Genomic DNA, 11,952 nt, shown 5'->3' with positions numbered 1-11,952 from the left:
TCGCAAGGGGAATTGTGTTAGATCTCTCTAGGGAGGGACACTGCTGCTTAATTCTCTGCATTGCCAAACTTACAGCAAGTCAGCAACCGAACTAGCATTCTATGACACATTTAGTACTGCAATCATGCCACTTACACACGGAGATCTCCATATGCTCGCAAATTAGCCTTCAGATCTTTCAATTCCAAGCATCGAACCTTATGGAAATGCATTTCTGATAGTAGTTCCTGAAGCACATAGTAGTAAAAGACGTGCAACAATTGCATTTACAAATCACATTAGATTATTAAAGTACTTATATGACGAGCAGCTGCATAACATTTATCTAATAATGTCAAAAGTCCAAAATTCCCGCAGTAGATATCATGTTGATGTAATATATAAATAATCACCATGCCGATCCCAGATAGTTGTTGATGGTTATTTCTAATATCAACTGCTATATGTGTATTGACCTTCCAAAGTTTCAACCTAGTTCATTGAAATATCTTCTTTCCCTCTGAAATCTACCATGGTAGTGTCAGATTAAACTTCTCATGAAACTTTATACATGACCTTCAACCAATGTTTGATATAATTAGCCGGCAAAATCGTAATGATCATTTGAATTTTCTGAAACACTTGACAACAAATGATCCTAGCGATGATGGCCGCATGATATACCCTAAAAGTTTTTAAATTTTATAAATCACTGTATGTATACAGGTAAGTTTGCAAATGTCGAAATTAATAAACCATTTAAATCTAGTAGTAACATTTTTCCAGAATTATATATCTACTTAGAATGCCCAAGGGCAGCAACAATAGATGTCAATCCCTCACAGAGGAAAAAAAGATACCAGGCGTCCACCAGCCCAAAAAAACGTGTGACCATTATATTAAGGCTCATGCCAGTTATTTAACTCAAGCAGATCGAGCTGACTGGTTGTTGGTGAATTTACCAGAAAACAAACGCAACTTCATGAACCGTATTTATTAATTCCAGTATAACAAGTTGTCACTTTCCTCAACTTGGACGCCGACCACTTTGAGATGGAGAACATAAATGGCCCTAAACTGAGCCATGAAGTCAAACGAAGATTTATGTCCTTGTTTGACTGAAAATAGAGATGGAATTGAAATTTGATCATAACCTAATATAAAGAGATTGTTTAGATCTAGAGTCTACATTCACATTCTATTTGTCGTTGGATCGAGATCTCCCATAGTTTCAACCAGGTCTAATCTAGTACAACATAGAAAATGAATCAAATTTCTCTATATTAAAGTTGATGTAGCGCATTATAGGGAAAATTATATATATATATATATATATATATATATATATATATATATATATATATATATATATATATATATATATATATATATATATTTGTATGAGTGCATGCATGTTCATATATCTATGTTTATATATGTATGTAGATATGTATGTTTTTTCTAATTATTTTATCTTTTTGGGAGATATTAATTTGGCATTAAGATAATTCATACAGATATAATGTTAAGTCATTTTCTTCATCGAGCAACAAAATTTCTACTGCACAAACAACCAAAGAGGAAGATAAAAAATTATACATGTACATGTTCACCTGAGAAGACGAATTTAACTTGCTACCAAAAATAAATAAATAAATAAAAACTACACGATCAACTCCATGTCTCCACCGTTAGATGCATGTATCCTGTTCTCTCTCACTTTAACATCTCGAGTTCCATCTTTAAGAAAGTAATACGCCTTGCTGAGTTCAGCTTTTACAGCGAAGATCAATTAATTAGAAATAAAAGTGTTTTTATCAAGACATAATAGCACATATTAAGTTATTTTTATTATTACTAAAAATAAGAGAGAGGAAAAATGATGAACATTAAACAAGAAAACACCCCCACCAACAACTGCAAATCATGGAGGCTTCCTTTCTGCGTGCCCAAGACTACTCCAAATACAATTTGGAAACCGGTCTATTTGAACCCTACACCAGTCGATGAATCCTTATATTTAACTCTGGATATATATATATATATATCTGAAATAAAATAGGGACAGATTTGAAGAAGTATTCCTCACCTTGAGACCTTGAAAAGATGGCTGTGAATCCAGGAGTAAATTAACCAACGGATATCAAAGAAGAATAGGGCTTCAAAAAAGCACAGGCAAAAACCCTAGAGATGGTGATGACAGAAAGAAGAGAGAGCACAATCCCCCCAAGGGCGAACCTGCTTCTTTCGCCGATGTGGGGCTGTGCTCTCTCTCTTCTGTCATCTCTTTCATCTAGAGATCCACCCTTCTGCATCCTGTATTAGAAAGTACCACCATCAAATATATATAGATAATTGCATGCATGCATGCATGCATGTGGATATATATATATGACACACATCAAAGGCATTTAATGTACACTGATTTAATCAGCCATCAGGAGATCATGAAACAAACCCATCCTATTCCTACACGTCAGCATAACTAAGGGAAGAATATCCACATAATCAAGGTTTTTTATGGGAAAATCATAGTTAAGTGCATGAATGCCCGCATCTCTATTATATACTGTTCATGCTTATAATATATGCATGATTTCATGTTATGTATCTGTAGATTTTTTTTTCTTTACATTAGTTTTCTATTCATCTACAGGCTTGATTTACCTTATTAAAAAAAAAAACACACACACACACCCATACATTATATGCTTATTATGTGTGCGTACATGTATGGATGCTTGTAAATATGACTGAAACTAAAATACTAGTGGCAACTTGTGTTTGAATGCTGGAGAAACTCCCCTACGATTGTTGACTCCTTAAGGTTAATTTACGCTAAACCCAATACAAAAAAGGGAGAACAACACTTCCAAGTAACATATCATTACATCATAATTAATCTTTAACATTTCCAAACCACCAAAGAAGAAATAGAGAAGATTCCCAAAAATTACTTTTGAAGGCACATGCCATCATTTTGCTCAAAGAAATATGCAACCATTTTTCGATGCTGAAATCATCCTTCTTTCCATGTTCATATAGATTAACCATATATAACAGATGTAAGTAAAAGATTGAAAAAAAAAAAAAAAGAAAAGAAAATTTGTTTTGAAATACACAACCGTATGCTTGTAATGAAAAAAGACCTTTCCATGTTTATACAGATTAACCTATAGGATGCTAGCTACAAAGGAAAAAAAAAAAAAAAAAAAAAAGAAATACGTTTTCAAGGATATTTCCTATACTGAAAAAAAATCTCTCTTTCCACGTTAACATAGACTAATCTAAAGAGATGAAAGTGAAAACTACTTGTTGTTTTGAAGAAGTTAGAAACGTTTTCTCAAAAACAAAAACACTCTCAACTAAACCGATGCAAATGGATCACATGTTCAACATAGAGTAATCTAAAACTGCATGAAATTAAACAATGGCGTTTTGACAAAAGCCTGAAAAAAACACCACCACCATAATGTGAAGAGAAAAGTAAGAGAAAAGGAAGAATAAGAAAACCCATAGAAACAACCAAACAGGCAAGCAAGTCCATGAACCATAGAGAGAGACAGAGAGGGAGGCATGCTTATGAAGACAATTTGATGAGAGGCTAGAACTGGTATACATATTAAAATGACCATATAGAAAGCCCTGCTTATATAGAAATTCTCATGAGAGGTGGAGACGGTTTGCAATGAAGACAACCGGCCAAAACCAGTCAAGTAGTGGTCCTGCCCAGTGTGCTAAAAGAATGCAACTGGCAGTGACGGTTGCTGGAGGGGGGAGAGAGAGAGAGGGGGAGGGAGGCAGATACCATCAGGAATTGGTTACGGTTATGGGTTGGCAGCCTTTAAATGCGCTCCCAAAACGGCCTTTTGGCCAGAGGGGGTTTAATTAGAAGGCAGGGAGGGGAAGGAGGCCATAAATGGTGGGCTAAAATTGGAGAGGCTTGTGATGGTGACCGGTTGTCGCAGGTTGTGAGGTGGGGACCCTGTTGGGACTACAGGAGGAGGTGATCAGATGTTGCATCATGGGCCTCGTGAGCTGGTCAAGTTCTAATGTAACAAAATTCATGATGCTCACCTTTGGATTGAGGTGGGTTCATGCTAGGGATTAAATGGTGGTGGCCATTGGCTTCCTTCCTTCTTTTTTTATGAGATTTTAATAACTGACCCACTCCATAATCATTATTTTCTGTTATAATGGAAATAATAGCCGTTTGTCGTCTCTAGCTAAATTGGATTTTTTTTGGATAAATACTAAAAAAATGACTGTTGATAGTCATCGCTGTAAAAAATAAATAATAATCATGCAAATAAGAAAAAAAAAAGAATCTTCATGAAATTTGATTTTGAAAAATATATGACAGCATAAATCAAATTTCGTTATATAAGATTTGGCAACATACACATTTTTATTGTTTCATGAAGTAGCTAGATATATTCATATTTTGTGAATCATACCATCTTATTCTAGTAGCAATATTGGCAAGAATTGAGAATCCTAATTTTATTTTTTTCTTGTTATCAATGGCATTAGAGTTCAAACAAAAGTTTTTCTTTCTTTTTTTCTTTTTTTTGGTGAGGGTGGGGGGCGTGGGGTGTGAATGTGAAGCCATGTAAGATATTTATCAATATTTGGCTATCATTTTATATTTGCCCAAAAAATTAAATGGTAGCCACCTTTTGTTTTCTTCTTTGTTTTTTCTAAAAATTTCACTAAAAGACATGCTCCATTATCATTATTTTCTGTTGTAGTGGAAACAATAGTTGAACTTATCCAATTTTGCTCTAGCTAAACTGGATTTATCCAGAATTAAAACAGACTTATAATGACTATTAATAGCTATTATAATAATAAAAATAGTTAATAATAACAGAACAATATCATTTCACAACTATCATCGAAATAGAGAAAAAAGTATCTTAATTAAGTTTGATTTTGAAAAAAATATATGACATGATAAATCAAATCTTACCCCAAATATTGCAACATAAACATTTTTATTATTCCATGAATTACCCAGATATATTCTTATTTTGTGAATGACATCTTTTTCTATTAGCAACGTTGACATGGATTTATAATCTTAATTTTTATTTTCTAATGTTGTCAATGGCATTATGGTTCAAATGAAATTTTCCAAAAGTTTGTGTTTGGGGGAAGAGGGGGGGGGGTGTGAAAGTGATGTATGCTTGAATTATTTGGCAACAATATTGAATGTGAAGTGTGAAGATCGCTATCAATGTTTGTCCCAAGATATAATAGTGATGGCCATTCATTTTCTTTTCTCCTTTTTGCAAGATTTCAATAACAATCCAGTCCATAATGATCATTATTTTTTGTTGAGATGGAAATAGTAGCTGGTACTTACCTATTTTTGCTCTTGCTAAACTAGGTTTATCTAGTATTGAAAAAAAGGTGCAATGACTATTAATGGCTATTATTATAAAAAAAAATGATAACAACAAAACAGCATCATTTTACAATGTTGATGGAAGTGGGGAGAAAAGTTTCTGAATGAAGTTTGATTTTGAAAGATATATAATAAGATAAACTAAATTTCTTACCAAAATTTGGCAGCATAAAAATTTTTATTACTCCATGAACTAGCAAGATACATTTGTATTCTTTTTCTATTGGCATTATTGACAAGCATTGAGAATCTTAATTTAATTTTTAAAAGTCATTAGGGTTGACATAAAATTTTCTAAAGTTTCTTTGATTTGTTGGAATTGAGAATGTGATGTAGGTTTGAATAGTTTTGCAATAATGTTGAATATAAAGCATGAAGATCATTAATCCAAAATTCAACTCATGTACTAATCCAAACTTATGACAAAATGTATGGACTCACTAGTGGTAAATTAACAAGCAATAGTGCATGAATTTAGGGGTTATTGTGTCTAATGCAGACATTAACATAAAATGCAACATATCATTCAAACATAAGAAACATTGAAGCCATGTTGTTTTATTGCAGAAGTGGGAAAATATAGCACATTTATCAAGTTTTGCATCTAAGTGCAAATGTTTGCTCTTGGATTAATGGAGCCATCATTTCAAATCCCAACCAAAGCCATTCAAGGAGTGATATGTGATGAAATATTATGAAGTTGCATCTATAGTAAGGAACATGATCCAGATATGCAAGTTTCCTCGCTTGTTAAGCTATTGTTAGTGGAGCTAACATGTCCTATCAAATTTTAATATGAAAGAATAAGCACATATGGGCCACATCAGTAAGTGCATCCATCACAAAATAATCATATTGGGAACACTACCATCAAGTAGGTCAAACACCATGATGAATATAATCACCTCACTTAATATGAAAGCTACACAGCACCATGGTGCAAAAGAACCTAACTAATATATTAATAACAAAAACTACACTACTTATCCTAATCAAGTCAAAATGGTACATTTTGGTGGTCCCGTTGCAATGACCATCCAATCTGATATGTGTTTTATCCATCTTTTTTGTCTTTCTATGGCATGCCCAATGATGAAGCAATATCTTATAACTTTCATTTATTTATAAAAAGAACGTTATTTTAAGAGCATACTTTTTATCTTTATGTATGCATCTATCTAGTATGTTTTGCTTCAACCTAAATTTGTGAAAGTCCTTTTCTTTTAAAATGTTGAACCTAGAAGTCTAGATTATTGGTCTATCAGTAGAGCATTAGCATTAACTTATTAGGCAAGGATTGACCTAGCATACCAACCACTCCTTCACATCCAACACGATAAATTAGGAGCACATAGGATCAACAATTTTTTAAAAATGATTGGATGATCACATTAATTGAAAATTTTAATTAAGTATTTATTTGACTAATTTAATTTCATAATACCATACATTTGTCTACCAATATTTTTGCCTTTTCATCATGGGTAACCACAAAAATTGATGGAGTTTTGCATCATTTTATCCAAAAGAGTAATATTTTGATTGTTAATAGTTACATTTGGTAACTTCTATTATATGGGGAGTGGTTTGTAAAGAAAATATTGAAATGCATTCTCGGTTATCAACCTTATAGACTTTAGTTTTACTTTCTTGGAAAAATGGTGGTGAAGAATTTTATTGGCGAAAGAATGTTAACTGGAATTATATATTTTAGGATCTTATCACCAAAAACAAAGATCACTATGCAAGTAATTATATGACCCCAATGCTGGTGCCAAAAGAAGCACTACATAATAGCTAATTGGTAAATCCTTATCCCATGTGTATAAAATGAGTATTATTTGTTATTCTCACCAATTGGCTGAGTTGGTAAGAGACCCAGGTATTTTAATCTTGCCTTTATCTATTCAAACAAACTTCTTTTGGTGATGGTAGGTCCATATTCTCCATGATCTCTAGTTCTCAACTCTTCCTCTTATTTGGATTCCCACAACCATTGATTTTGGTAGATTGGAGAATATGAGAGTTATGAATCTCTTTTTAGATGGTGAAAAGAAATGAAATATATTTGGTGAGTGCTAGATTGGAAGAATCATCTCCATGGCAGTCCCCGCATCATGGTATCTGGATAGGTTAGGTTGGGAAGGCTCTTTTTGCTCCAAAGTTAAATATAAAGACTCGCACAAGCTGCTATTTCCAACTCCTCTAGTGGTCAAAAATATTGTTTGGGTTGGAAACTTGGGGTTCATTCAAGAGTGGCCTTTCTACTCTAGAAAATGGCTCAGGATCACCTTCTATACTGATATATGCTATACCATAAAGGGATGCATATCCCCTATCATTGCTATTGTTTCCCAAGAATTGATGAGACTTTCAGTCATGTTCTCCTATGTTGCTCGAGAGGCAGCAATGTGTGGTAGGTTGCCTCAAACCTTAGCACCACTATTGTTCCCTAGTAATCTTTGGATACTTTGCCAGGGCATCTAAAGGATAAGTCATGAAGCAATAAGATATTTAGTAAAATGATTGTTATTTGTTTTATTATTTACCCTATTTGGTTGTTTAGAAACAACTGCATGTTTGAGGATATGGTTTAGGGTCTCTCCTTGCTACACTCATGAAAGCTCAATCACATACCTCTAAATTCATTCATGCTAATGATGCCCAATGGTCCTTAATAGCTAGAGAAAACTGTGCCTCCAAGGTAATCAATTTCACAGTTGGGAGCATCTACTTCCTAGCTTCCTTGATCAATTTCAACAATAGCATACTAGATAGTGGTGTGGGTAGTGGAGTTAGTTTTGTTATCCATAATTAGGGTTCTTCATTAGCAGCTTTTGGAGAATGTCATCTCTACGACATTGCAATTTGACTAGCATAGTTGAGAGGAGCTTAAAAAGGCTAAGTCTTTATGGTCGATTGAACGTCTAGACTGTCGATCTTCTATGATGACTCACATCCTATCTTGATGGATCGAAGAAAATTGATTTTTATGATGGGATCAGATAACGCAATTTATGTTTATAGGAGGCTAATGGTGCAGCAAATTATGTTGCATCACATGCTGCAAATCATACCAATTCAGAATTTGGGATTTGGTCCCATCTATTCCTTCTTAGTTGTGTGATTATTGTAGTGTGGTGCTATATATTTGTATAAGAGCCACGCCACCTCACCCCTTCTTTCCTTCTCCTCCACCTCAAAACCAATAAATAAATAAATAGATAAATACATATACTTTGTCCTTTTATGTATAATCGACAACGATTGTTTCTTTGTAATTTGCTCCAGTATCAACCAAGTTGAATTGATTCAAAGCTAATTAAATAGGGGAAATAAATGCACACACATTGTCCACAACCACAAGGGAAGAGGCAAACCATATGTTTCCTAAATAAATTGTGCAGGAAATATAGTTCTTTGAAACCTGTGTTACCAAAATTTGCCCAACGAAGTCATTAATATCTTTTGGGTTCTCAGCTTGGATATGTACAGGTCCATCCTGATGCTGGGAACTGTGTTTAGGTTAGCCTTGGTGTTGTTCATTTTGCGATAGCCCTCTGCGCCGGCTCTGTTTTATCTCAGTTCCACGGTGTCACTATGTGGAACTTGCATGCTTTGGCACTCGTTACTCTTTCATAGCCAGTCCTAACCTCTATGCACTGCTTCCATTTTCTCCTCCTCAGGTCCAAATTGAACTGGTTTCAAGGCCTCCACATTTGGTCATGGTAACATCTTTTGTTCTTGGGTTCCCATTGGATCGCCATGCACGCGTGCCTGAGCTCCATGCAGCCAAAAGGTCGACATGGGTGCGCATAGCACAACATAATGACCAAGAGAACGGTGCTTGGATTCTATTAGTTACCTATAACTGATTTAAAATTCAATTAATCCCCAAGTTCGAATCTGTTCAAAAAACCAAACATACATAGTACTGGTCATAAAAAAACACATACCCAACCCAAATCCAACCAGAACTAAAAACACGACCACGTAATCTTTTCTCAAAGACCAAATTACCCTGCTCTGACCTGTTCAACGCCACCAAACCACCTAGAAAGGTCAAGCATGTTCTACCACAGTCATCATATATATCAACTGCCACCACTCTCACGTACACCCCACTCCCCCTCTACCACTCCCTTTTAGCCTCATCCAACGGAGGAAACTATATAACTAACTTAACTGCCCTTGCTCCCTCCTTCCCTCCTTTTAAAACAGTCCACTTCTTCCTTCCCACAACTATTACAAGCCATACTGAAGCATAGTTTCTTCTTCTCCTTTGCTGATTCCAGAAATGGCTACTCTTTCGTCTATTAGTTTCAACTTCATCTTCTTCCTCTCAACTTCTCTGCTATTCATCTCCACAATATCCACTCATGAGTTCCGTGTCGGAGGACCGAGGGGATGGACGCTGCCCACCGGTAACGAGTCAGAGACCTACAACCACTGGGCCACGAGAAACCGGTTCCATGTTGGAGATTCTTTGTGTAAGCTGTTTTGCTTGACTACATAGAAGTACTGCTAGATTTTGAGATATATAGTAGTACATTTTAATGATTTTAGTGTTTAGAAATATAAACACATTCGCAATGACACTGGAAAGAGTTCATTCATTGGAACACTAACGCAATAATAATGAATTAACTGTTAGTTTGATTTCAATATATATGCTATAGACTTATGGCTTCTTTTTAACATTGTAGATTTCAAGTACGAGAATGACTCAGTGCTGGTGGTGGATCACGGAGACTACAACCACTGCAACACTTCAAAGCCACTTTTTAAGTTTAATGATGGCAACACCACGTTCAGGTTTGATCGCTATGGTTTCTTCTACTTCATCAGTGGGGAGCCTGGCCGCTGCGAGGCCGGGGAGAGGATGATCGTACGTGTCATGGTGCACCCAGAAGTGATCATTAGCCCGGGCCCGGGGCATGCACCATCTCCCCAGCCAGGTGGCGACCAGGGCACAGGTTCGGGCTCGGGCTCGGGCTCAGATTCCGGCTCCGGCTCCGGCTCGGTGTCAGGCCCGCAGGGATCACCAGGGTCGAATGCCGCATTCAAGACTGCTGCTGAATCTTATGCTATCATGGCAGCCCTTGGGGTTGCCTCAGTTATTTTGTTGTTTGCTTAGAGATATTTGGCTGTTTATTTGCTTGTTAGGGGACTTCAAACATTTGATTAGATGGCTTTGTTTATGATTTGGTTATGCGTTTAGGCTTCTTGATATTGTTATCAGATTGAATTTACTATTTGTTATGGGATTTCTAGTGCAGTTTGGTACTAGGCTACTATTTTAGAAATTGAATTGGGAGATACTGATCATGCTACCCTGGCCTGAGTTGGAATTAATGCTGTCAACCTATATGGCTTGTCATTTTAGTGTAGTGTTTTTAACCTTTTAGGTGCTTAGCTTTTTTCCATGTGGACTTCCGATAGTTTACTTGCATAATAAAACACCTAACTACGGATACTCCTCGAGCAATCGACCGTCCTCAAAAAAAATAGAGACGCCATTAGCGAATTGGAGGATCCAATGCCTTAGCCACTATATATGAAACCAAAGGATTTCTCCATCTTGGATGATTAAGCCTACCATATGGGGGGTCTTAGGGAATTGTTTATGATCTTTCTCCCATTATAATAAAAGTATGGAAATTCCTTAACATTTACCAGCATAAAAAATATTCCGACCTGCCGGATTCGAACCAGCGACCTAAGGATTGATCTGCAACACTACAGTCCTCCGCTCTACCAACTGAGCTAAGGTCGGTTGTGACAGACGTGTTGCTTTTATATTTATAGAAAGCTATCAGTTTTGACCATTTTGACTAACACGATACCTACCAACCTTCTTGGATCTTATTTGCTGGCAACACAAGTAAAAGAGACTTCACAATGAGGATGGAAGTGTATCTTATCAAGATATGTACTTTGCATTAAAATACTCGTAAATCAGGGCACGGTTAGAATTCCTACAAAGTGCAGGAATTCTCTTGCAAACTTTTTTTAGATTATATTGAGAGTCTTTTTTACGCTTGACTTCATAAAAGTTGCACAAAATCTTAGCAATTACGGCCTTTGGTTTCAATTTTAGACAATCCATCTCAAGCACATGATACTGTAGGCTATGCAGCCATTTATCATATCCCTCATCACGGAAACATCTTCAAATTCCATTTTTTCTAACATATCAAATTTCATACTAGGGAAAATAAAAAACCTATAAGAACGAATTAGTGAATGCCTTTACCATCATTATCTGATTTTTTTAGTGACACCACTCTTCGTTTGGATTCACTAATTACTGCAAGCTAGTAACACATTTTTATTTTCTAATGCAAGGGATTCAAGAATTCAATTTGTAAGTGTTTGACAAGTTGGCCATGTTGAATTAATCCAAATTCGAAGTTTGTGACTATGATGGCAAAGAAACGATTAGAAACCTCTCATCAGAATTGTTTAGTAGCAACTACAAAATGTAAAAGCTTAATAATAACAAAAGCCATAACCACAACACTAGTTTAGCTAATTAGGATGAACTCTTAGAGAAAGCAAGC

General features: G+C 35.6%; 1 non-coding gene across 1 annotated transcript; it reads right to left on the bottom strand.

Annotated features, from left to right (window-relative positions):
- Positions 1–11,080: 11,080 nt before the first annotated feature.
- On the bottom strand, positions 11,081–11,165 carry TRNAY-GUA (transfer RNA tyrosine (anticodon GUA)). Its single transcript is given in 2 exon segments — positions 11,081–11,116; positions 11,129–11,165. It is a non-coding gene; the product is annotated as a tRNA-Tyr (tRNA).
- Between the last annotated feature and the right edge of the window lie 787 nt (positions 11,166–11,952).

Source organism: Elaeis guineensis, chromosome 1 (assembly GCF_000442705.2).
Source record: "Elaeis guineensis isolate ETL-2024a chromosome 1, EG11, whole genome shotgun sequence".
Classification (NCBI taxonomy): Eukaryota; Viridiplantae; Streptophyta; class Magnoliopsida; order Arecales; family Arecaceae; genus Elaeis; species Elaeis guineensis.
The sequence above is the reverse complement of the archived record's forward strand: the minus strand, read 5'-3'. Positions and strand labels throughout refer to the sequence as shown.